This window comes from Onychomys torridus, chromosome X (assembly GCF_903995425.1).
Source record: "Onychomys torridus chromosome X, mOncTor1.1, whole genome shotgun sequence".
NCBI lineage: Eukaryota > Metazoa > Chordata > Mammalia > Rodentia > Cricetidae > Onychomys > Onychomys torridus.
In genome coordinates, this window is record NC_050466.1 from 90,078,135 (window position 1) to 90,102,091 (window position 23,957).

The following is a 23,957-nucleotide window of genomic DNA, read 5'->3' on the forward strand; positions in this document are numbered from 1 at the left end:
ACACGCAGACACATAACACTTTTAGGTCTCTTTTGAAAACTTTTAAAGGCATATAGGAGAAATAGTGGAAATGGGGAAAGGCAATTTCTGGCGCAGGAAATAGCATATTTAAAGCCATTGCAGGAAGAAACTCTACAGTATTTTTAGACATTTATCACCAATTCAGTTTGTGTCGTGGAAATGTTTTGCGATGGAAGGTGTCTGGGGTTGGGCAGAAGAGAGTGAGCCCTCTATATTAAGGGGAGTGGCTCTGACTTTCTGATAGGTGACAGGGAGCCACTGCAGAATCTTAAGAGAAAGGAAATGAGAAGGGTATGTGTTAGAGAGACTATTCTGTGAGTGACGAGGGAGATGGATTTCAGATGAATGTGACTAATTTTGAAGGAACCAACAGGGAGGAGAGCCGTGAGGGCCGGAGAGATGGCTCGATGTTCTGAGCAATTACTGCTCTTGCAGAGGACTTGGGTTAAGTTCCTAGCATCCACAGTGGGGAGCTCGCAACTTGAGGTAACTTGAGCTGCGGGGGTTCTGAGGTCTTCTTCCTGTCTCTGAGGGCACTTGCATGGTGCATATACAGAGAAGCAGGCACTTACACATACACATAAAAAAGGTAAAGGAAAACATTATGGGAGAATGAATTAGGGTTTGTATTAGATATGGTGATGATACAGTATAGGACTTAATTAAATGTGTGAGCCATGATTGAAACTGACTTGATTTAAATTCCTGCTCCCTCTCTGTGTAACCTTGAGTAAACTGTACAAAGTTTTTCTTATCTCTACAATGGAAATAAAATTAAAAGCTACCTTTGCAGCTGTTGTGAGAATTGAATGAAATAAAATACTATATGTGCACAAAGTAGTTGTTGGTACCTATTCACTATTGTTACTGTTTGGAGAGAGGAGAGAGAGGGAATTGGAAATGACCCCCGGTTTTCTGACCAGGCACCATCAATCAACATTGCAATTACAGAAAGAGGAGTACATGGAGGAGGAGAGAAAATGAGTTCAGTTAAAATAAATCAAAGTTGTTTGGAAGACATGCAGGTGTCGATGTCCAGCTGGCAGATGAAAATCCTTGCCTGGTGCTTGAGGGCATGATGAGGTTAGAGATAGAGGCTTAGGGATCATCAGGATATAGTGCAGATAGAGACTTAGGGATCATCAGAACATAGTGCAGATAGAGACTTAGGAATCATTCGGATATAGTGCAAATAGAAACTTAGGGATCATCAGAATACAGTGTAGAAAGAAATATGTGGGAGGAAAAAGGACAGATTTAAAAGCTAGTGAGATGATACTGTTTGGATGGGAGTGTGAATCCCTACAATCTTTCTGGGAAACAAATTGGTTATGTGGGTTTTTTTAATTCACTTTTTAAAAATTTATTTAAAAAAACAACAAGGAGTGGTCCCATGTGCAGTTTGAAAGAATAGTTTTTTGAAGCAGGGTCTAATGCAGCCCAAGTTGACTTTGAACTATTGATCTTCCTGCCTCTGCCTCCAAAGTGCTGGGATTTCAGGAACGAGCTACTACACCTGGATAAAAACTTTTTAAAGGAGCCAGTCAGTGGTGGCACACACCTTTAACCTCAGCACTCAGGAGGCAGAGACAGGTGGATCTCTGTGAGTTTGAGGCCAGCCTGGTCCACAGAGCGAGATCCAGGACAGCCAGGACTACAAGAGAAACTCTGTCTGGGGTGGGGGACTTTTTAAAGTAAAAAAATTACTAGCCAGGTATGGTGGTGTACTCCTATACTCTCAATGTTCAGAGAGGAGGAGACAATATTCAGAGGCAAGAGAATTATTGAAAGTTTAAGGCCAGCCTATGCTACTTAGCAAGTACAAGACCAACCAGGGCTACATAACCAAACTGTCTCAAACACACTAAAACTAAAAGAGATGGGAAGTGCATTTTGCTGGTCATGATGCCCATTATATGATGGTGGTACACCCCTATAATTCTAGCCCTTGGAAGATAGGAGCAGAAGGATAAAGAGTTTAAGAGCATAGCTGTGAATGTAGCTCAGTTGGTAGAGTGTGCTTGCCTAACATGAAAGAAACCCTCCCTGGGTTCTAACTCCAGCACAGCATTAAACTAGATGTGCTGCCCCATGCTTGTGATCCCAGAACTGAGGGTGTGAAAGCAAGAAAATCAGAAGTTCAAGATCAACCTTGTCTACACAGCAAGTTCCAGTTAGTCTTAGCCTTAGACACAAGCCCCTCACCCCTCAAAATAAAGATGGGGCTGGAGAGATGTTCAGCAGTTAAGAGCTTCTTGCAGAGAATCCCAGCTCAGTCTCCAGCACACATACCAAGAGGCTCACTCACACCCACCTGTAGCTTCAGCTCCTGGGGATCCTAGGCTCTCTTCTGGTCTGTGCAAGTTCTCTCTCTGTCTCTGTCTCTCTCTGTCTCTCTGTCTCTCTGTCTCTCTCTCATACACACACACACACACACACACATGAATGCACACACACATTCACATATGCACATACATACACATAAATAAAATATAAGTAAAATAAGTATTTTTAAATTTTTAAAGAGTTCAAAGTCAGCCTTGTCTAGAAAAAAAAAGGACAGGGCAGTGTATGGTGATACACATCTTTAATCTCAGCACTCGAGGAGGTAGAGAGGTAGAGGCAGGAGGATTTCTGTGAGTTTGAAGCCAATTTGGTCTAGGTCAGCTAGTGCTGCATAATAACACCCTGTCTGAAAACAAGCAACACAAAGTGTTATGATGGCTGAAGATAAGCCAGAATCTGAATCTGAGCTAAAGGGCACGGTTCAGTGGTAAAGTATGTGCTAAGCGTGTGTGAGCCCCTGTGCTTAATCCCCAACATCCCAAAACAAGATAAAATGGTCCATGCTTGTTGATATGGAAGGATACACTTAAAAATGTAAAAAGGGCACTTAAAGAGAAGGCTCAGTGGTTCAGAGCAGTTGCTCTTGCAGAGGGCCAGGGTTTGTTTCCCATGGCCCACATGACAGTTCACAACCATCTATAACTCCAGTTCCAGGGCATCCTATGCCCTCTCCTCATATCCATGGTACACTTACATACATACTGGTAAAAACACTTATACACATACAATAAAAATAAATCTTAAAAGATAAGGTAGAAAACGTTAGAGGATGTCGGCTTCTGGCCTTCACAAGCATAGGTATGTGCTCACCTTCCACACATACAATGTGAGAAAAATCCAGGCATGTCTGTAATCCTACCACTTATGGGGCAGAAACAGGATTGCACCAAGTTACAGACCAGAGCAGCCTGGATTACAGAGTGAGACCTTGTCTGAAAGCAACATCTCTGAAAATGATAAAACCTGGTGAAAATGTCATAGTATAATATCATTTGTACTAATGTATTAATATACATAATAATTTTTTAAAGTTTGGTATGTATGAGTATTATGCTGTATATTGTGTGTTGTGTGTGTGTAGGTGAGAGCGTGAGCTCTCCTGGAACTGGAGTTACAGATGGCTGTGAGTTACCATGTGGCTGCTGGGAATCAAACCCAGGGACTCCCAACCTCTCCAACCCCTACTAGTAAATGTTAAAGGATATAGACAAAACTAACAGTAGTAACTTCTGGGTAGTGCAATTTCAGTTGCTTATTTATCATTTTCTGGAAAATAAAGGGTCTGATTTTGGAAGTGTGATGAGATCAAATTCAGAGCCTTGTACGAGGTAGATGAGTGATTTGCTGCTCAGCAACACTTCAGGCCCTAGGAGCTGACTTTTAACAAATGGATTTCTTAGATTCCTTGTTTATTTGTTTTGTTTTTATAGTACTAGAGATTGTACATATATTTTTAAAAAGTTTTTTTTTCTTTTCTTCTTAATTTATTTATTTATTATGTATACAGAAGAGGGCACCAGATCTCATTACAGATGGTTGTGATCCACCACGTGGGTGCTGGGAATTGAACTCAGGACCCCTGGAAGAGCAGTCGGTGCTCTTAACCTCTGAGTCATCTCTCCAGCCACGTATATCTCTTATAAATGTTTTTGTACAATTTTACCTTTACATTTATGTGAGATATATATATCTCCAGTCCTAAAGATTAAACCCAGGACTTCAAACATCCTGGGAATGCTCTCTACTACTGAGCTATATCTTTGGCCTATATTTTTTTTTTTTTTTCTCATCTGGGAAAGTATTTTAGGGCAGGCAGACACAGGGAGAAAAGCCTGCGAAAAACAAGGGAGGAGTAAGTGGTCAAGAGAACTAAGAGATGATAATGATCTGAAGGCCAGGGATGAAACCGTCTCCAGAAGGAGTGACTAGGTGCTGAGCCATGTTTCCTCCAATAGAAACGTCAAATAAGATAAGCCCCAAGAATGTCCACTCGGCTTGGCAATTACCTAAAACAGAGCAGTTCCATAGAAAACCTGGAGTAGAAGCCAGATAACAGAGCCCGTGAACTATATCGAAAGAGAAGTAACGACATTTTGTGGAGAAAGTTTCTCAAAAAGCTTTCCCAAGAAGGAAGTGGGGTAGCTAGAGAATCATGTATCGCCAAAAGCCAGGAATGATGTAGCACCGAAGGAGAGGACTTTGGTTTTTATTGCTGTTGTTTGCTTGGGGGTTTTCTGGTGGTGGGGGTGGTGTTTGGGGATTTGTTTATTTGTTTGTTTGTTTGATTGATTTTCTTTTTGAGACCAGTCTCCTGTACTCTGGTCTGGCTTCAAATCTCAATGTAGCCAGACCTGGCCTTGAACCAACCCTGCTGCTTTCACTTCCAAAATGCTGAGATCCAGGCCTGTGCCACGAACACACACCAGTTTTGTTTTGTTTTGTTTTTCTTGGGAGGCACAGATGAGAGATAAGGCTTAAAAATCATAACCCTAGGACAATTGTGTAAGTTAAATTCATGATGAGATATAAATAGCTAATGCATAGCCTTTTCTGTCTGTCTTTAGGGTACTGACTCGAGGTATATATAACTAAGCAGTCCCCAGTCAACGTGTGGTCCCATCCATCACAGACTCCATCATTGCCTTGGCTCCACTCTGTCAAAAAAAAAAAAGTGGTCTAATACATTGTCCGAACTGAGTGAAATCTCTTCATGATACTGTTCTATTTATTTGTTTAGGGAACATGCATATTGCATGAATTTTTCATACCAAGTCTAGTATATGATCCCAAACCCCTCAAGATTAAGAGGTCTCAAAAATGAAGAGATAAGCCAGGCAAGGTTTGTGTACCTCTTTAGTCCCAGTGCTCAGGAGGCAGAGGCAGGTGGGCTTCAGAGTTCAAGGCCAGCCTGGTCTTCATAACAAATTCCAGAACAGCCAGGGATACTTAGAGAGACTCTGTCTCAAAATAAATAAATAAAATAAACCAGAGATGGAAAGTGTTACTCTCCTAGCAGCAGAAAAGATATTCAAAAGAGACATTAAAAACAATAGACCCCAAAGAATTACAAATTTCCCAGGAATCCCATGCTGGCTGAAGCCCTGGTCCCAGACAGAGGAGGAATTTACATGGTCTTTCTTCTTGTTGTATTTATTGGTGTGTGTGTGTGTTGTTGTTGTTGTTGTTGTTGTTGTTGTTGTTGTTTGAGAAGGGATATTACTATGTAGCCCAGGCCAGCCTCAAACTCATGTCCCCTTACTCCGGCCGGGATGACAAGCGTGTACCATCATGCCTGGCTAGCAGGGTCTTTTTTTTTTTTTTTTTAAGTTTTATGGGGTAGAAAGAGGAGAGTAAAGGGCACTAAACTAATTAAACCCTTTGTTGTAATAAATAAGATGATGACAGCTGTTAGCAGCTGGGTCCCATACATACACAAAGACACACAGAATGTATACCTTTTTTGTTTTTCCTGGGCGGCTAAGTTACCAAGTGATGTTGAACAAAAGATAATTATCCTCTGGAAAGCGCACGCATACACAAGTTGCTCTCTCTATAGGGTGTTCTGGACCTGAGGAACCAGGACTGGAGAAAAATGCAAAATCTCAGTTTAAAATCTCTAAATTATAAGGGTTTCACTCACGTACCATCTTGCCTACAGGCAGCATTATATCTTAAACAGATACCTATCCATCTTCGTGTCTCCAGACTTTTCTTCTGGAAGGTTTCAAAATCTCCTTTTCGGTGTTATGCAATCATAATGACAGGGATGTCTTTTTTTCTCTCTCTACAGACTGTCTGAAGGAAATGACAAATCAAAATCTCTGGGATTTGGGGTGCTTGTGTTCTCAGGAGCAGAAAGGAGGTCCTGGGTCTAAGTATAAAAAGAGTTAATACCGGGCAGTGGTGGCGCACGCCTTTAATCCCAGCACTCAGGCGGATCTCTGTGAGTTTGAGGCCAGCCTGGTCTACAGAGTGAGATCCAGGAAAGGTGTAAAGCTACACAGAGAAACCTTGTCTCAAAAAAACAAACAAACAAAAAAACCAATATATATATTTGATGTTCATTGGTGTTTTGCCATGGGGGTCAGGTCCCCTGAAACTGGAGTTATAGACAGTTGTGAGCTGCCATGTGGGTGGTGGGAATTGAACCAAAAGAGAGAGAGAGAGAGAGAGAGAGAGAGAGAGAGAGAGAGAGAGAGAGAGAGTTAATGAGAACTAAACAAAGTGCACTCATATGAATGATCTGTAATCCAAAAGAGTCTGGATTTGGAGATCAGCAACCTTTCCATGGACTCCCCCCCTCTTTACACAGTCTCCCATCCAGCAGTAATGTGCCTATTACTCTAGATGTTTCTCTGTCTTAGTAAGTTCATTTAGCCTTAATTTCACCTGGCACCTCCCTGGAGATAGTCTCTAGTTTCAACTAAATCCCTTCTGAAAGTTGTCAGTTCCCTCTATGTTGACAAAATGCTTTTAAATGTTCGACTTGTCTACTTAAGTTGTCCATTCTATTTACTTTACCAGAGCATCTGTGGATCACCTAAGGATAAGGACAGTCTGAGAAACAGCCTTGTGACTTAAGTGCGTGAATAAACTCTGCATGTTTATGGGGGTTGCTAAAGACTTTAGCCTACAAGAGTATGCCTTCCAGCTTCCAAAGAGGTGTCTGTTAATTATATAATTACCTATCAAGTGACAGGAAAGTCATGTCACAATTAACCAGCTGTCTCTTAATATGTGCATTATCATAGGCACTTCATATATTTTAACTCAGTTAATCTTCAAAATAATCCGACAAAAGCACTGTTTTTATATCTGCAGACCGCAATAAGACAAGCATTGAACAATGTGCCCCAAACCACCCAGTTAGGATTTGAACTTGGATTGTTCGAATTTTGAGTACAGCTTCAGTCTGTATGTTGCCTAAAAAGGGAAAGAGGAAAAATGATTGGAAGAGTGGCGGGGACAAAAAAGGTGCTTGGTTGCAGTGGGGAGCGAGTGGAATACCAGTCACACGCTGATAGAAACTGCCTTCCTCTGTGCCTTCTAGACCTTTGGCTAAGATCGACTGTAAACTGCTGCTTCCTGCCTGGATACTGTTCTCTTTGGTCTTTAGCCCGAATCTTGGGTTGAGTTTTGTCTTCTTAATAACTCTGAGAACTTCAAGCTTATTTAACTTCTGCCTATCCTTCCAAGTCCAGCAGTTTCTGCTCTTCCAACCTATCTGTCCTTTAAAATGTCGTCTATGTTTTGTGTGTAATGTTCATTTGCCTCTGACTCACATTCTTAGCCTTGTATGCACATATGTCTCATCTTACCAACTGTACTGTAAACTCCCCGAGGGGAAGGGACTTAGATTTCTATTTCTCTTACATCTTGTAGCCTCCACAATTCCTCGCATGGTGTACAGCAAATAATAGGCACTCCGTCAATATTTGTCAGTTGACTGATTGGCTGAAAAGGTCAGAGACTACATCTAATCTCAGTGAACCTCCACATCATTTGGTGGAGAACTATGAACTCAATGTGTACTCAATAAACAACAATATTGCAAAATCATTCCAAAAGGCTTTATGGAGTCTCCACAGTGTGCAGAGGAGAATGCTGGAGGGCCAGAAAGGAAAGCCAGGCCAGCCCCGAGGTCTGAAGAGTTTAGCTCAATTCTCTTCTTCTGAAGTCCTCGCCCACCACTCTCAGGCTGCTCTCTCTTTCTTCTGCATTCCTGCAGCATTTGAAATCACCTTGTCTACACAGCAAGTTCCAGTTAGTCTTAGCCTTAGACACAAGCCCCTCACTCCTCAAAATAAAGATGGGGCTGGAGAGATGTTCAGCAGTTAAGAGCTTCTTGCAGAGAATCCCAGCTCAGTCTCCAGCACACATACCAAGAGGCTCACTCACACCCACCTGTAGCTTCAGCTCCTGGGGATCCTAGGCTCTCTTCTGGTCTGTGCAAGTTCTCTCTCTGTCTCTGTCTCTGTCTCTCTCTGTCTCTCTGTCTCTCTCTCATACACACACACACACACACACACACACACACACACACACACACACACGAATGCACACACACATTCACATATGCACATACATACACATAAATAAAATATAAGTAAAATAAGTATTTTTAAATTTTTAAAGAGTTCAAAGTCAGCCTTGTCTCCCTCGATTTGGCTGTGAGCACCTCAAAGAAAATGGCTAACTGTCTGCTGGAAATGGCACGACATAAGAAGGACAGACACCTTGGAGCCTCCCTAGAGGGAAACTTCCTTCTCAGAGCCACAGCCCTGGTGCGGCTCTTATTAAACTTGGCTTCCATTATTCAGAATTAAGTGAAATAAGAAACACCGGAAAAACTGGGTGGTGGCGCACGCCTTTAATCCCAGCACTCGGGAGACAGAGGCAGGTGGATCTCTGTGAGTTTGAGGCCAGCCTGGTCTACAGACTGAGTTCCAGGACAACCAGGACTACGTTCATTTGTCAGAGAAGCCCGGTTTCAAAAAAAAACACAGGAAGAAGAGCAGGTTCAGAGGCAAAAAATAAGTTGATTTTTTTTTTTTACTGCACGTAGCTTAGAGAGCCAGGCAGAGACAAACAACTAAAATACAAGTTTCAATCTGAGGAGAGAGGTCAGGGCCAAAGATAAGCATTTGGGAGTCCTGGACATAGACAAGGCAGTTGGAACACTAAGATTAAGTCAGCCGAGGAGGTGTGGGGGTGTCGCTCAGTGACAGAGCACTTGTCTAGCGTTTTGATTTAAAAAAAAAAAAAAAAGACTGTCAAGGTCAAGAGAAGAATCGAGCCAAAGACATAGACTGAGAAAACTCAGTGAGGTTAGGAATACACAGGCAGACCAAAAAAATAAAGACCTGAGGGTGGACAACAGAGTCCACAGAGAACGAGGCAGGGAAAAGAATAAGGCTAAGATAAAGTTAGCTTATCTGGTGATTAAGAAGCCAATTGTCCAGTACTCTTTTGTGGGGCTTGAAGGCCTTGAATCTAGAAACGCCTGCATGCCAGACAAGCACTCTACTTCTGAGCCACACTTTTGCCACCAAATCCAGACCTCTGACGACCTAGCAGCATTCCCAATGAAGGTCTGATTTTGCTTATTCTTGTTGCCCCCAAGTCCCGCCACAGTCCCCACTCTGTACACACATTTTGAATAAATGCACAGATAGGTGAACTGCAAGTTCTACCCCAAACAGAAGCCCCAACAAGCTCAGCTTGGCCACCAGTCCCCAGGATACTACTTAAAAAGAAACAAAAGCAGAAGCGTGAGATTTAGTCAGTGTGGCCACATGGTAAGAGGAACAAATAGTGACACATTGAGTGCCCCTTAGGGCCACCTTCTAGGGTCCTGATGTGAGATTTAGAATTCAAAAGGAGGCAAGAGGTATGCATCACTAAGCAGTCCTGTTAAGGTATGGGCCTGCTCCTCCTCACAGACCATCATTGCCAGGGCTCCAGCCTGAGCCTGTCCTACAAGGTGGTCTGACCTGTGTGAAATTGCTTCCTGGGAGGCAAGTTCCTCCTCTGGCTGACACCAGGGCTGGAGCCTTACCACCTCAGCATAGGATTCTGGAGAAATCTTAATTCCTTAAGGCTTATTGTTTAAATGATCTAATGGTCAAAGAGAGGGACACAGTACCTTCTCCCCTGCCAGAAGAGTTCAAATGGGAAAAGGGAAAAGCTAAGCCAGTCAAGCACTTTTCTCTAAAACAGGAGGGAAACATAGGTGATGACACAGAGAATTGTAAGGTGAAGAAGAGAACAGTTGCGGCTGTTGTTTATTTCTTCCTGACAATGTAGAAAGTTCTGAGAAGAAAACACAAACAGGGACACCAAAGGACAGAGATAGAGACACAGACAGACAGACTACCTGGAGGCTCCTAAGAATGAGGAAAAACAGGCAGATTTCCTGAGGGCATTTACAATCTGAAATAAACAAGGGGGTGAGTTTCACATTTTATGGCTTTTGCCCTAGGGCAGGCCTGCAATACTAGAGCTTTGGAGTCCTGAAGAAAACCTTTCCTGCCTGAAGAACCAAAAAGAAAACAAAACAACAACAAAAACCCAGCCTGGGACAAGCTTTGGAGAATGAGGCTTATGAAGGCAAGAAACTCTAAATTAAATTATCTGGATACATTTTGCTCAAGATGTGTCCTGAACCGTGAGATGCATCGGACCACTCCAAGTTTGCTCCAGTGAACACTGACAGAACAGTACTAAGCTGACCTGGCCCTCAGAACAGACAAGAAGGGCGCAGTAGCTCTCTCACCAAGTTGAATGCCTGGTGTAATAAGGGCATCCACATCTTTGGAGAATGTAATAAAATCGACGGGCTCTGTAACACAGCGTTCAAAAGTCCAAGAAGACATCAATATTATTCACTAGATAGTCAAGAAAATGAGACCTAGTCTCACGGGAAAACCCAACTGAAGGAGGTCAATTTTGAGATGGTGATACTCAAAGAGGGAGAAATCCATTGGTAATAAGGTTTTGTTTTGTTTGTTTTTAAGAAAAAGAAATCGCAAGAGAGAAACAGAAAACATGAAACTGAGCTAAATGGAAATGCTAGAAGTGAAAAATGTAATATATAAAGTGAGAAATGAACCGGATGGACTTAATAGTATAAAGAAATAACCATGGGGTCGGGAAACTTGAAGGAAATAAAAAGTCTATAATCCAAGCCCATCCTGGTGGTTCATGCCTGTGATCTCAACACTGAAGAGGCAGAGCCGGGAGACTCAAGAGCATGAGGCCATCCAGGGCTCCTGAGAGGGACTGAGGCCAAATAAAAGAAGGAGAAGAGACTGAAGAAAAATGGATGAAGCTCTGAAATCTGTAGGACGATATCAAAAGTCTGGATATGGCTGTTACCCCTAAATTCCACCACAGTTCCCCCTTAGCGCGCGCGCGCACGCGCGCACACACACACACACACACACACACACACACACACACACACGTTAACTAAATGAATGAACAGATGAGTGAATGGCAGCAAGTGATGGGGTTACCAACATTTCCAGGATAAAAAAGCCTGCACTCTAGAAGCCCCAATAAACCAGGCTCAGCCACCAATCCCCAGGATGCCAACCCAAGAGGAAAGTAACTAGAAGACAGCAGAGAAGAAGGGAGTGAGTATTCAAGGTGTCCACATTGAGAAAAGAGTTGCTGGGGTTCTGACATGAGATTCAAATTTCAATAGAAGGCAAGAGGTATGAATAACTAAGCAGGTCCTGGACAGAACTGACCTGTAATTGTCTGGGTTGCAGTTGTCTGAGCTGTGAAATCTCTTCCATGGTTCCTTAAAAGACATTGATCATGACTTGAATGCACCATCCTTGTCTGGAGGCATTCAGAATTTTCTCTTTATCTTCAGTTCTCAGCAATTTGAGTATAGTGCAAATAAAGGTGGTTTTCTCCCTATTCCGTTTGAGCTTTGCAGAGCTGGAATTTGCAAATGGGTACTTTTTGCCAAGTTAGAGAAGTAGTAGTCAATCAGTATTTTTCTTCCAATAATGTGTTTTAATCTGGTAGTTCTGTCACGTATGTTTTGTTTTTGTAAAGTTGGAGAGTTGCCTACAGGGCCTTAAACATGCTAAGTAAGTGCTCTACTACCAAGACAGCCTTGTTTAGGGAGCTCCAGGCAGAGTGAGATTGTCTCAGAAAAAAGGAAAGGAAGGAAGGGAGGAAGGAAGGGAGGGAGGGAGGGAGGGAGGGAGGGAGGGAGGGAGGGAGAGAGGGAGGGAAGAGAAATAGTTGAAGGAGTGGAGGGGGAGGGTGACAGAGAGCAAAAGATAGACCCAGATGGTGAAGTGCTTGTCTATCACAGAATATACAATTTAATGGAGTTCACTAGTAGCCAACAAGTAATTTCAGCATGATAAGGAAATCTGGAACAAGGTGGGAGAATGTCAGGTCCAAAAGAAACTCTGGACAAATGGCTAACTGTGGTGTCTATTAGCATACCAAAGTTCATGCTGACCTCCAGGCTCACTCAGTACCTGTGGCTCTTCTTAGCTCTTCTCACCCCACCCCCTGCCCTAAACTTCTCCAGCTCAAGGGCTTCCCTCCCCCAGCTTCTCAGTCCCATATAACCCTGTCATTTCAGCCATGCTCTCTTGGCGCTCTCTTGTCTTCCTCTCTTGGCCCTAACCCCCTCCCCCCACTTAGTCTCCTTTGCCCATGCTGTCTTTGTCTTCCTCTCTGGCTCTTCCCCCAATCCCCACCCCACCCAGTCCTCTGACCCTGCTCAGTGTACTGCTTTCTGTCCCTGCCCTGGACTCTTCCAGAGGCCTCTGGCTGTACTCTCCCTCATACCTACAATAAAAACCTGTCCCACGACTGTACTTTGGAGTGGTCAGGTCCTCAAGTTATACGGAGAGTAAGGTATAGAAAAGAGGATCACTCAGTTGTTTGGAACGGGAAACTGGAAGTGAGAAGGTTTGTATCTCGAATGGACAAGTGTTGGACAGCTGCAATCAGTTCCCATGGAGACTGTCTTTTATAACAGATTTGTTCTGGGAAATAGCAGAATTTGTTTTATTTTGTTTTGTTTTCAAAACTCCGCTTCAGCAAGATGTGAAAGAAGGAAAAGTCTATGGAAGCTCATTTGATTCCAGATATGATGAGGGAAGAAGGCCAGCAGGAAACTATCCAGGAAGATAGGTTGGCTCAATCATCTTCATGGCCTCAACCTTCCTCCAAAGGCGGGTGGATGAGGAAGCGAAAGTCTGCTCTAAGCAGTGGACAGACATGCACATGCGCACATGCACACATGCTTAGAAGGAAAGCATCAAGAGGTGCTCAGTGGGACAAAATGAAGGTGTATGTCTGAACAAGTATTGCTCTGGGTCGTCTCAGATGAATGAGGTTATGCTGGGAATTCCAGCTTCAGGATCTGGCCTGACTGACAGGCACTTCAATAAATGTACGTATTTGTCTCCTTATCTTTTTTTTTTTTCCCCCTTGGGAGCTGAGGACTGGGCCTTGCGCTTGCTAGGCAAGCATTCTACCACTGAACTAAATCCTCAACTCCATCCTTATCTTTTGTGTATAGTTAGTTTAGTAAACTATTTGTATAAACTGTTTACTAAAGTGTTGTTATAGTTTTAATAAATACTTTTAGGTTGCAAACCTTGACTTGTCGTCTTTATTTGATTAAATGCAAAATGTTTGAGTTGGAAGAAATAAGGGTCACATATTCAGTCCTGGGGGAGAAAGAAAGAAAGAGAGAGAGAGAGAGAGAGAGAGAGAGAGAGAGAGAGAGAGAGAGAGAGAAAGAAAGAAAGAAAGAAAGAAAGAAAGAAAGAAAGAAAGAAGGATCCAATTCAAACTTAGGAAAATCTAGAAAGCTTCCTGGAAGAAGTGGCAGCTAAGCTTAGATGTGAAGGATGAGTAACAGTTAGAAAGCTGAAGATAGAGAAATGACTGGGGCGTCTGTTTGTTCCAGACACAGGGAACAGTAGATAAAAACTTCTAAGCGTGAGACAGATTCTTTTTATACAAGGTCTTACTATGTTGCTCAGATTAACTTCAAACTTCTGGGTTTAAGAGACCCTCTTGCCTCAACCTCCCAAGTACCTGGAAACAGAGGCACACATCATAAAACCTAGCAAGAAATTCATTTTTATCTGATGATGTCTTTATTTTGTTTATTTTTGTTTTGAGCTTTTTTGTTTGTTTGCTTGTTTGTTTTTCGGAACAGAGTTTCTTTGTGTAACACTCCTTCCTGGCTGTCTTGGAACTTACTCTGTAGACCACACTGGCCTCAAACTCAGAGATCTGTCTCTGTCTGCCTCTGCCTCCTCAGTGCTGGGATTGAAGGCATGAGCCACCACCGCCCGCCCGGTCTGTTTTTGGTCTTTGGGGACAGGATTTCACTATGTAGTTCTGGATGACCTTGTACTCATGGCAATCCTCTTGCCTCAGCTTTCCAAGGGCTGGCACTACAGACATGGACCACCATGTCTGACCTGTACTTTCTTATTAGTATATTTTATAGCCTTTGGCATATAACAGATACTCAATTATTGGGTGGATAAAAGAATGTCTGATTCCAAAGGACTTTTTCTCTTTCTACCACATCAGGCTACCATCATGGAAAGGAAATGCTCTGCTACCAAGCAGGTGCCCTACTGGTACATCATGGAGAGGAAGGGCCTGACTTGGCTACAAAACCCAGTGTTGTTGTACTTCTTTAACTTACAGAGAGGAGCCGGAGATGTGGCTGCATAGCAGTGTTTACTTACCATGTGCAAGGATCCTAGTCCAAATCCTCAGAACCCAAAATAAAATTACAAAGCTACACAGTGAAACCCTATCTCGAAAAACCAAAAATAAGTAAATAAATAAATAAAATTACAGAAAAACCTACTAGTCACTGAAAAACTGAAGACATTTTCACAGGTTCTCACTCTATAATTACTCTGGCCTGAAACTCATGGCCTTTGTGTCTCAAGTGTAGAGATTTCAGGGGGGCAATCTACATGTGCTTCATATCGAACATTGGCACTTAATACTTTACAGACTCTTCCATTTTTTGTTTTTTGGGTTTTGCTGTTTTTTGAAAACAGAGTTTCTCTGTATAGACCTGACTGTCCTGGATCTCACTCTGTAGACCAGGCTGGCCTCGAACTCACAAAGATCCGCCTGCCTCTGCCTCCTGAAAGCTGGGATTAAAGGCATGCACCACCACTGCCCAGCCACATTATAATTTTATCTTTAGTCAAGATGTACTACTTGTTCAATAGAGGAAGGGACTTTGATTTTTAAAAGTTTAAAACATAAAGTAGGAGGGCCCTGGTACACCAAACCACTATCACAAGTAAGTGGTACTGTGTTTATGCCTTTCTCTTTAACTTACATCTGTTTCAAATTTTATTTATTCTTATTTTTTTTATGTGCATTGGTGTTCTGCCATGGGTGTCTGGTCCCCTGGACCTGGAGCTACAGACAGTTGTGAGTTGCCATGTGGGTGTTGGGAATTGAACCTGGGAACTACTGAGCCATCTCTCCAGCCCCCTTAACTTATATCTTAATGGCCTGGTACCACTTACAGGTTAAGCGAGTGCATGATTTTATTGAAGGATGCTGTAAAGCTTGTCCCAGGGGGAAAAAAGAACAGGGATCAGCAGTGGAAACTGCCAAAAGCAGAGGGAGAAAAGGACTAAGGAGAGATCAGAGAAGGTAAACATGAAAGAACAGGAACTGGGGGTGGGTTGGAAAGAGAAAAATATAGGTACACTTTCATAGATCAATGCCCATATGAGAGGTGCCAGTAATGGCTGTTTATTACAGGCGTAGCCAGCAAGTTCCATGTTCTTTTATTGTCTGTATTAAGACTGCATGTATCTATGCCTTTAAGCCTCTCCCTGTTCCTCCCAGGAGCAGGCTGTGTGTTTCTTCAGCCCACGTGAGCTGTCATATCTGCCTGATACTACCAGCAAAGACCAACTGGACAGTAGATCTGGACATTCCTGAGCCTGCTCTGGGAGCAAATTGCATAAGCACAAGCCTGTGCGTGTGAGCTATAGCTTTTGCAGGCAATGTGGAAGAGCCTGGAAACTTCTGGTGATAAAGGAGCTCTAGATGAGGACTCAGGGAGCCCCAGAGGCATTTATAGGAGACAAAAACGTACATCCGTTCTCTTTGGATCTGAACCCCATTTATGACACACAACCAAACTAGCTGAACAATGCTGACTCTCAGCCAAGACCATTTCTGTAAGATGTTTATACTTTTCTGTTGACTTTGGGACAGACTCTGTCATCCTCAAAACTTTTAGTGAGCTAATGGAATAACTGCTGAGGGTTGAACATTGAGTAAATGTCAAGTGAAGGTGTTGGGGTGAATTTCTACACAGAGTATAGTTATTTCCCAGAAAGACAGATGTTCCAGGAACCTTGTCTTTTCCATAGATAACACATCTTTTGACCCATAGAGAAGCCAGGAAAATAGAGACAATCCTAAAAATCCAGCACGTACAAGGACGAAGACAAGATCTTAATGACATCGCCCTGACCTTTAGATGGTATTGCAATTGTCTCAGAGTTCGGATGACGTGACTTATAAAAGAATTTTACCTTTACCATCCAGCAAGATAGCTACAAGTGGCCTAATTTAGATTTTAAAAATCGCCAGCCAGGTGTGTTGATACCTGCCTGTAATCCTGGTACTGAGATATGGGCAGGGGGATCAGAAGTTTGAAGTCACCCTCAGCCACGTAGTGAGTTTGAGGCCAGCCTGTGCTACAGAAGATCCTATATCACAGAAAAAAGCCTGCAGCCTCTCAGTTGCACTGACCACATTTTAAGTATCCACTGGTGACATGTGCTCACTCGGCTAGCTTCTTGGACACTAAAGATATGGCGCATTTCCAGCTTCACAGACACTTCCCCTGAAAAGCACTGTGAATATAGACGTTCAAGATCATCATCTCAGGACCAAGTCTGTACATCTGCATGAAGATGTCTCTCTGCACTGGTGTGTGCAGAGTGGTAAGGAGGCAAGCCCGGCAACTTGACAGATGAGCCCTCTTGCCATAATGGAAAAAGCAAGAATTCATTTGGGATGGCTGAATAAAATACGGCACATTCACTAAATGGAATATAACCAAGGTTAAAGGGAACAAGCTAGATGCATCAATACAAATAGACTTCAAAAGTATCTGTATGGGAGGGGGAACAAGTTGCTAAATGTAATCATTGTTGCAAAGAAAAACACAAAATAGCTGTAGTTTGAAGGTATTGGAAACGTATTGATAGTTTTCAAAGATGAGACCTTTGGGAAACAAACAGGTTGGGAGGCCTCTGCCTTCACGAATGGACTAAAACCATCATCATCACAGTCTCTTTCATATTATGGGAGTGGCGACCTTACAAAGGCTGAGTGCCTTCCCTGTCCCTCCTGAGTGCCCTCTTGCCTTGTGACCCCTTCTGCTGCCTTATGGTACAACACAAAGGCCCTCTCCAGTCTTTGATCTTGGATGTTTTAGCCTTCAGAATGGTGAGGCAAAAAAAAAAAAAAAGAAAAGAAAAAAAAAAAAAAACCTTCTACTATTTAGAAATGACTGACACTGTGATGTTCTGATCCAAGCGGTAGAGAATGTACTGAGAACATTCCCACACGTTTCTCTGTGTGAGAGTAGACGTAGAAGGGCTGAACACTGTCCCGTGTGCATGAGGTTCTAGAAGCACATTGACAGAGCTAAAAATAAAACCAGGTAAACCTGTGACAGGAGTTACTTCAGGGAGGAGGGGATTGATGGAAAGGTCTGTGTGCTACAGGGCCCAAGGGGCGTTTAGTTTTCTTCTATAACGATCACATTCGTGCGTACTTGTGTGATTACAATTATCAAAACGGGACACAAATTGGTGTGAGCAGAAATATGTAAAAGTATAATGAGAAAAACAAGGGAAGCTCGCTAACCTTAGTGATCTTGTGTTAAAATGCAGGATTGTAGTTAGATTCTTAAAAAGAAAAAAACCTTTGCACTTTGCACTGTAATGTTTATATAATAAAAACAGTTAAAGAAGAAAGTCAACCTGGCTTTCTGCTACTAACATAGTTATCTCACTGCATAAGAGGTACAGTTCTGTTCATCTTTAATTATTATTACTGTTTGGGGGATGCGAAGAGACCCAGAGAACAACTCTGTGAAGGACTTCTCTCCCTCCACCTTTATGTGGGTTCCGGGAATTGAACTTCAAGAGCTTGAACTGTTGAGCCGTCTCACTGGCCTTAGGTACAGTTGTTAAAGAAGAGATCGGCTCTGGCACTCGGTTAGTGCTAGAAAGAACAACTCAACATCATTCAAGTAAAACAATCTGTATCGTCCTTGGTGACAGGCTCCAAAATTCAATTGGTAGATAGAAAACCCACTCTGTAGCTAATCCGTACTGGCAGGCACAGTGGAACACTACCGCTCCTAAAACCAGAGCTTCCATTGGAACATTTTGAGACTTCCCTTTTAGACACAGACCATGTGACTGATTACGGGCTTTGCAAACCATTCAGATAAAAAATAAAATCTCTCCTTTGTGGCGTGAAACTCAGTTTTAAAAGCTACTCCCTAAAAAAAAAAAAAAAAAAAAAAAAAAAAAATCTGGCTTTACCTGCACCCTACCTCCATGGGGACATGAGGTAAACTTCCATGCAGGCAACAACACTAGTTGGGCTTCTCAACTTTCAAGCCAGAATGGTAACCCTGTCACCAGACCACCTGTTCATCTGACTTCCAAAGCATATGGATCCTGACTCGGTCAACAACGGAGAGCACCACCACGTCTGGCCTTCAACAGAGAATAAATGGAAGTTGGCTTCTGTAGAGTCCTGTCAAATGCCTGCCTCTGAGAAGAGATATTTATGGAATATATTGTAAGGGACATTCTATCCATCCACTCCTGTAGGTGGCATTTTAAGTTGTGTCCTCAGATCAAGTTAGAGCACCAGAAGGTTGCATGCCTGAGCCATCTGAGTGTAGTCCCAGCAGAAGTGTTTTTATGCTCTGCCCTGGCTTTCAACCAGGGTAGTTATGAGAAAGTAATATGGAAATCTCTTCTGTGCATTAGTAAACTACTACTTATGATATTGTCCCCTATGTTAATCCCACAAGAGATATTTCTTATAGAATTTAGTGCCAGCAATGGACCATTATGTAGCTGTTAGGAATTCTAATTATGGAAGACTAAACGTGAAAACCTGTTTATGATATAGTCATAGAAAAAAGCAGGACACAAACTGGTATATAGACTCTAATTGCAGCCATGTAAAATTATATGTGCCTGTGGACAAAGACTGAAAGCTGATAGGCAAAGACAAAATTATACAGGGGCGATGGGATTGTAAGTATTTTTGTTTTCTAAAACAATTTTGTTCGCTCTCGCTCTGTCTTCCCAATTGGGGGGAAAAGACGATGGTGACAGACAACTCTCCCCCCCCCCCCCCGCACTTGCCTTCTCTCTCCCTCTCATCTCCCCACCGGTTAAGGAATGCTTATCGTCTTTCTTCCTGACGAGACTTGTGCAGTTCGCTGCATACCTCCTTCCCTTAACCACCCCAGAAGGTGAATTTAGTGTTTAATCATTGCACAATGGGTTCCTGCTCCCATGCCTCGGATTTTCTGTGGAGAGGCTAAGTGAGAACTGTGTACTCTTCTTGGAATCCCTTGAACATTTTGCCTCTACAAAGAGGCAGAATTCAAAGCAGTTCCCCCAGTTTAAAAGCTATACAGAAGCCAGTGAGACCCTTTGTTTGTTTGTTTGATGGGTTGGTTGTTTTTTTCTTTTTTGAGACAGGGCTTCTCTGTGTAGCCCTGGCTGTCCTGAAACTCTCTATGTAGTCCAGGCTAGCCTCTAATAACTCACAGAGATCCGTGCCTAAAAGCAATTATTTTTTAATTTAAAAATATTCTGAGGGGTTGGGGATTTAGCTCAGTGGTAGAGCGCTTGCCTAGCAAGCGCAAGGCCCTGGGTTCGGTCCTCAGCTCCGGAAAAAAAAATTCTGAGCCGGGTGTGGTGGTGCATGCCTTTAATCTGAGCACTCTGGAGGCAGAGACAGGTGGATCTCTGTGAGTTCGAGGCCAGCTTGGTCTACAGAGAGAGTTCCAAGACAGCCAGGGCTGTTACACAGAGAAACCCTGTCTCAAAGGAAAAATCTTTTTTTCTGCCTATCATTTCCAATGTATCTTAACCAAAGTTATGAACATATAACAGTAAACTAGTATCCTATCATATCCAGGTCTTTTCCTGTAAGTTTAAAGTATGAGCTTGTGTTCATGTTCTGTAAACTCTTCCTGTCATTTTTTCTATAGTACACATAAAATCCATAGGCCTCACACATGCTGAGCAAGCACTCTCCAACTAAGCTATGGAACTCAGTTTTTCTTTTTCCTATTTGTGTGTGTGTGTGTGTGCCCACAACTACCTCCAGTTTTAAATAGAAGGAAAAATAAACAAATAGAAAAAAAACCAGCTAGTGTTGTGGCTCCTACCTATAATCATAGAACTTGGGAGGTAGAGGCAGGGGATCACCAGTTTAAGGTCTTCCTCAGCTACCTACTGAGTTGCAGGCCAGCCTGAGTCTCAAAAAGAAAAGAAAACCCACCCTGGGGCTAGAGAGATGGCTCAAGCATTAAGAGCACTTGTTGCTGTTGTAAAGGACCCAGGTCCCATTCCCAGCACCCACAGGGAGCTTCACAACCACTAATAACTCCTGTCCCTTTTCTTACCTCTATAGGCCCCAAGCACATATACATATGTATAGGCAAAATACTCACACATAAAATTAATAGATGAAATTTTTTAACAAAAGGAAAAGGAAACAGAAGGAAGGAAAAAAGGAAAGCACAAAAAAATTAGTAACAGCATTTAGCTTATTACGTAGTTGCATATCTTAAGTTAGGTAATTTGTAATACACTTAGCAAAGTCTCAATACTTAATATAATCCAGTAAATATTACTTATTAATATTAGTGTAACTTGCATTATGTTTTTTGTTTGTTTTGTTTTTTTCAAGACAGGGTTTCTCTGTGTAGTTTTTGGAACCTGTCCTGGAACTCACTCTGTAGACCAGGCTGGCCTCGAACTCACAGAGATCCACCTGCCTCTGCCTCCCGAGTGCTGGGATTAAAGGCGTGCGCCAACGCTGCCCTGCATAACTTGTATTATTACTGAACTGGCTCTTAACATGATAAGGATGACAACTTTCCCTGTGGTTATTAGTAAAATCCTTTAGAAATTCAAGTGAGGTTTTCAGAGCTGAATAAGGTAACAGAGAAGTAGAGAAATGTCTGTCTTCATTAAAATTAATCCAGCCAGTTTGGCTGCAGGCTTGGGGGTGGCACCCAAGTAGAAGAGTGGGCAGTGGCAGCAGTGACAGAGGCAAGATAGCCAAACCCCTGTGACCTTCAAGAGAACGAGAGAAAAATGTAACAAATGAGATCCATTCGAGAACACAGATTACAAGACAAAAGCCTTGGACTCCCAAGTCCTCCTGTTGGTCCTCTCTCCTCCCCTCCACCTCCTCCATTTTCCACTGCCACCTTGCTGACTCTCCATGACTATGTGTGTGTTTGTGTTTGGCTGGTTGGATTTTGCTCGGTTGGTTAGTTTGGTTTGGTTTGGTTTGGTTCTGTATTTGAGGCAGAATCTCCCTGTGTAGCTCTGGTGGGTCTGGAGCTAGCTATGTAGACCAGCTTAGCCTTGAACTTGCAGTAAGTGATCTTTTTTGCTTCAGCCTCATAAGCACTGAGGTTGCAGACATGTCGGCTTGACTAACATTTCTTTTAACACTCCACAGCAATAAGTTACCCTGACCTTCATTGCCTCGAAGTCATGTTTTGTTTTTTTTCTTTATCATTCCACCAATCCTTTTACTCACCCTCCTCAAACATCTGGCTCTACAGCATATTCACAAGTTACACACACACACACACACACACACACACACACACACACACACACGCACATTGTTTAAAGAACAACTGATTTTCTTTTCGCCAGGCATTGGTGGTACATGCCTCTGATCCCAGCACTTGGGAGGCAGAGCAGGAGGATCTCTGCGAGTTCAAGTCCTGCCTGGTCTACAGAGCAAGTTCCAGGACAGCAAAGGCTATATGCAGAAAAACTCTGTCTCAGAAAAAAAAAGAAAGAAAGAAAAGAAAAGAAAACTTATTTTTTTTAGTTAACTGTATAAGTTCTGGAAAAAATTGCCTGTTATACTAGGACTTGAGAGGTGGAAGCAGGATGATCAGCAGTTCAAGGCCAGCCTGGTTTTGTTACATGAGATTCTGTTTCCAAAAAGCAAAAGAGGAAGTAGCGGTAGAAAAAAATATATACCGCAACAATTCAAGCGGTAAATAAATTAGAGTCTCTCTAATCTTGCTGTCTAGCAGAAAAATTGCAATATTACCAGGCCAAGAAACAGGTATTTATTTAAAAATTGTTAACTATCTAAGTGTAATATGTAACTCTTTTTTTTTTTTTTGGAGCTGAGTATCAAACCCAGGGCCTCTCGCTTGCTAGGCAAGCACTCTACCACTGAGCTAAATCCCCAACCCCAATATGTAACTCTTGATCCTATTCATTCATTCATTCATTTGGCCAACATTAACTGTGACCCAGAACTGAGATCACAGATTCACAAAACTTGTTTCTGCCCCCCAGGGGCTCACAGTTTATGAAGAAAAACAGACCAGCACACAAACATGCCCTGCAGCTATATATCATGAGCTCACCAGAGATGCTTTAAGGCACGAAGGGAACAAGAAGCTGCACCAGAGGAAAACATGAAACAATGGCTGGGATTTTTTTCCCCAAATGGAGACTTGAGGGAGGGATGATGAGAACAATCAGTTTCCTTGAGTAAATCACTTGATCTCTGAGACCACCAGCATTTTCATCTGTAAAATGTAAAAATCTACCTTGCAGGGTTATGTGAACAGTGAGCTAACATTTGTATGGCGGTTTGAATATGAATGCCCCCCTCCCATGGGCTCATATATTTGAATGCTTAGTCACCAAGGAATTGTACTATTGGAGACTGTTTCATTAGAAGGATTAGAAAGTGTGTCATGTTGGAGGAAGTGTGTCACTGAGGATGTCACTTTGAGCCCAAGCTATGCCAGTGTCACACACTTTCTCTCCCTAGATCTGCAGACCAGGATGTAGCTTTCAGTTACTGTTCCAGAAGGACATGTGCCACCATGCTCCCAGCCACGATAATAATGGACTCCTCCGTAACTGTAAGTAAGCCTCCAATTTTTATGAGTTGCCTTGGTCATGGTGTCTCTTCACGGCAATAGAACAGTGACTAAGGCAATTGGTAAAGCGATTAGAACAGTGATGGCACATATTTTAGCTGTTAATTACCAGGTGTTTCTTAGAAAGGTAATCTTGTTGGTAACAGAAAACAAACTGTGGTGGAGGTAGTGGGGGTGATGAGTGAAAGGAGGTCCAGTTAAGATGATAATGCCACTTAAATGCAGAAATTGTTGTTTGGGGGTTTTGTTTGTTTCTTCAAGAGCTCAGGCTGTCCTGGAACTCACTATGTAGACCAGGCTGCCCTCTAACTCTCAGTGATCTGCCCGTCTCTGCCTCCTGAGTGCTGCAATTAAAGGCGAGCCCCACCATGCCAAGGCCCTTAAACGCAGTCATAATGTCTCCATTTGGAATCTGGAAGCAGCAAGTTACAGAAATGGAAAGGTGACCGGCAGGTGTGATTAGGAGGGTTAGGTAGACCCGGGACAGCTGCTAACCAAGCTCAGAGGTTAAGAGTAGCTAGAGGGTAGGTAGGAGTGTGAGTGCAGGAAATTTCTGAAAAAGTTCAGTTGGGGATCTGTTGAATGAGAAGCTGTTGAAGATTGGAAAAAGGAGAATATCAATATTTCTGAGGAGGCCGACGGAGGAAACTGGCTAGAGATGTGTGTCTGTGTACTGCACATGGAGAGTACCACCACCAGTTAACACCATTTGTCATGTTATACAAGTTCCCCACTCAACTCCCTAGCGTGAATGTATCTTATTTTCTAATCAGCTCCCTACTTGTTGATGCTCTCCCTGCTTTTTATAGGGACAATACTTTTCATT

General features: G+C 42.7%; 1 pseudogene; it reads left to right on the top strand.

The window, feature by feature from the left end:
• Positions 1–12,250: 12,250 nt before the first annotated feature.
• Positions 12,251–13,091, top strand: LOC118574728 (annotated as a pseudogene).
• The last annotated feature ends 10,866 nt before the right edge of the window (positions 13,092–23,957 follow it).